This window comes from Rhineura floridana, chromosome 1, assembly GCF_030035675.1.
Source record: "Rhineura floridana isolate rRhiFlo1 chromosome 1, rRhiFlo1.hap2, whole genome shotgun sequence".
Lineage (NCBI taxonomy): Eukaryota > Metazoa > Chordata > Lepidosauria > Squamata > Rhineuridae > Rhineura > Rhineura floridana.
Genome location: NC_084480.1, coordinates 41,366,906 through 41,370,497, shown reverse-complemented (window position 1 = coordinate 41,370,497; position 3,592 = coordinate 41,366,906). Strand labels below are relative to the sequence as shown.

At 39.6% G+C, this 3,592-nt stretch overlaps 1 pseudogene; it reads left to right on the top strand.

Moving 5' to 3' along the window:
- Positions 1 to 253: 253 nt before the first annotated feature.
- Positions 254 to 372, top strand: LOC133375904 (5S ribosomal RNA; annotated as a pseudogene).
- The last annotated feature ends 3,220 nt before the right edge of the window (positions 373 to 3,592 follow it).

Below are 3,592 nucleotides of genomic sequence, written 5' to 3'. Positions count from 1 at the left end.
ACTTTTGCCAGGGTGGAATCACATACTTAGAACAGTGTGCAGGTTTTAATTCCAGCAAAAGGTTCTGCTATGCTCGTGTAGCATATGTGATAAGAGTGTTTCAAAAAGGAGAACAAAAGATAGAAGAAATTAGGCATCTATAGGCCTGATGTGCAATGGCATGCATATATTTTTCCCACTGGTCCTAAATCTGGCATATATATTCTGAGTGTCCAAACAACCAAGGTTAAAATAGACATTAACACTAATCAAGGCCCATGGCCATAATACCCTGAACATGCCTGATTTTGATTGATCTTGTAAGCTAAGCAGGGTCAGACCTGGTTAGTACTTGGATGGGAGACCGCCTGGGAATACCAGGTACCATAGGCTTAGAGGAAGGCAATGGTAAAACACTTCTGAATACCTCTTACCATGGAAACCCTATGAATATATATAAATAAAGATTCATAGGGTCGCTATAAGTCGTAATCGACTTAAAGGCATATAACAACAAAACAGTACTCAAATGACTAAAAGATGAGTTTAGGAAAAATACAACAAAAATAGGAATTTATTACAAGTCATAAAAATATACACTATTTTAATAATAAAAAGGCAAAATGTGCATTTTGATGACGTCTTCCTCAACAATGATTTTGTTATGTTGTTTAGACCACTGAGGAAGGCATAGTTCAAAGGTGTTTGGCTTTCTTATATTTTTCTGACTTATTTTCTTTATTTGTAAAAAAAATCCTATTTTTGTTATATTTTTTACCTTAACTTGTGCTTTAGCCATGTGTTTTCTGAGACTAACCGTAATGCTATTTATATATGTACATAGGATGATCAAGCTAGACCTGACTCTTTTCTGTACCTGGATTAAAATAAAATTCTAGAGACTTGTGGAAACAAGCTGCTCATATTTTAAAATAAAATTGCCTTTGATTGCTGTGGAATGAGCCTCTAAACCCAACATCCCTTTGGCTTTTTAGCATTGGCAAGCTGCTGGATTGCTTGATCTGTGAGAGGAGAGCAACATATTCTGTGGTAGTTTAGAAACTACAAAGCAACCTGCTCCCCCAATAGTTGGCAGCACTGTGCACCTATGCCATGTTGCCTCTCAGTCCTCCACTACCAGCCAAAAGGCCAGCTAGCCAAAACTGAACTACGGTGATGTGAGAAACGGCATTAGTTTCAGACAGTATGGGGGGAAAACTCTGAAAATGGGGCTTATTTGATTAAATATTTGTTAATTCTGGAGCAAGTGTGGTGTAGTGGTTCGAGTGTTGGACTACGACATGGGAGACCAGGGTTCGAATCCCCACACAGCCATGAAGCTTACTGGGTGACTTTGGGCCAGTCACTGCCTCTCAGCCTCAGAAGAAGGTAATGGTAAACCCCCTCTGAATACCGCTTACCATGAAAACCCTATTCACAGGGTCGCCATAAGTCAGGATTGACTTGAAGGCAGTCCATTTCCATTTTGTTAGTTCTGAAGCAAATGTAGAGAGGAACAAACTGCTCTGAATAGGATTTCCATTTGGGACTATTATTCATACGCATTTGGATCAGTCATTGTTTGAAAGGTCTGGTCTTACTTTGCTTGTAGTAGTAGTGCTGAGTTTGGAAACTATTTTGGAAGCTGCCAATTTTCTCCTCAGAATGTCCCAGGCACTGTGTCTTTTCAAGATATTCTGGGAGGGTAAATGGTGGCCAAAATGAAAGAATGGAAGCCTCCACTAGTGGTGGTGGTTGAAATGCCCTGAAATTACACAACATCTGGGATATTCAGGGGGGGGGATTGGCAGCCTCCAGGAAGAGTAGCTGCCAAACAGCTTACCGTAGCCACTACTGCCACAGGTGGTGAATGTAAAAAAAAGAATGAAAATTAATTTACGTACCAAAATGAATGTGATCTCAATGATGAGTAACAAAATATGTGATCATTAATTGACTAATAATGAAATGACTGGCTCTGAATGCCAAAAGTGAGAGTCATGAAAGGGGAGGGGAAATAATTTCTTGCCTGTAAATGTCTAGTCCAGCCATCCCCAACCTAGTGCTTTCCAGAAAGTTTGGATCAATTTTAATAACTTGAACATTCAGGCACTCAAAAGCGTCCATTAAAGCCTTTTTTATCCCATTCAATACCAATTTCAGGAAATGACCTTAATGCAAAGTACCTTATTTTTAGAGTGAGGCAGCCTTTCCCAGTCTGGTACCCTTCAGATGTTATTGGACTACAATTCCCATCAGCCCCAGCCAGCATGGCCAATGGTTGGTTGTGCCAGCTCTCCAATAGGCACATGGCAATGGCTGTCCAATGTATCTATTCTTGGATCCTGCTGGTTGTAAGTTTCTTCCTATAAAGAAAAGGCTATGTAGTTATGTACTGAAATCCATCTATTTGTCTCCTTGGGCCTGATTAGACCATCAGATTCCTGTCATAGTTCTTTCCCAGGCTTTCTGTTTCAATAGTTCAGTGTCATAAATCATCCAATGCTTTTAGCTGTTCTGCAAGTTGTTTGACTGAAGAGTAGGCTATGAATATTTGCAATAAACAATCAGTTAAAACAGGTAATAACAGCTATTCAAAAAAGCCTCCTCTACCTTCTTAAAGAAAATAATTCAAATATGTTTCTAATTCATATTAATAATAGATTGTAAGTACAGTAAGTAAACAAGGATAAGTAAATCAATTAACACCAATATCATGATGATGAATTAGATTTATATCCTGCCCTTCCTCCCAGTAGGAGCCAAGGGCGGCATTATATTTTCTGAATGGCAATGGTTAAAGATCTAGCATACTCATGCTAGGCATTAATCATGGCTAAAATGGAGGTGACCTGAATGTGGAATAAAGGTGAAGCTACATGTTACACATGTAGTTTGGCAATGTATGCTTGTTTTAAAAACGAAATTACAGCTACAGGAGGATTGGGATTAGTGCATAGTCCCTGGCAAATGGGGAGAGTTAATTTATTCCCCTTAGCCATGGTCCTGATGAAAAACCTCCTACACCCTGCACTTGCAAGCTGCCACAATGTGTAGTTTGCCCCTGAGATAATATTCTGTTTATGATGAGGAAGAGGAGCCAGGTGTGGCTGCAGCCAGAATGGGAAGACAGACCTATTCCAATGATTTCCCCTGCTCCTATCCTATTACTGAGCCTGTGCTAAAGGAGCATTATGCTACAGCACTTCACGTGTGGACATCACTGCTGCCCAACCCACCTATCTGGTATGTGCAGGAAGCTGAGGCTGGCACAAGGCATTTTGTTGCCTGAGGCAGAACAACAAATGCCCAGCCCCACCAGTCAAAGGCCATGTTATTTTGCCATTTGAGGCAGAAACTTCTCTTTCCTATCTCTGCCAATAAAAATACAATTTCAAAATTTGTATACCTCTTAATGGTAATCTCTAAATGTTTTACCAGTTTTTTAAATAAAATAATAAAACCAGTAAAAAACCAGTAGATAAGAACTTTTAGATTAGAAGGTAATTAAAACTTACAGTATGCTTAAAAGGAGATCAAAACACACTCTGTGTGTCTGCATAGGCTTGCCTAAGCAAAAATGTTTTAAGCAGACTGCTTGCTGGGGCTATGC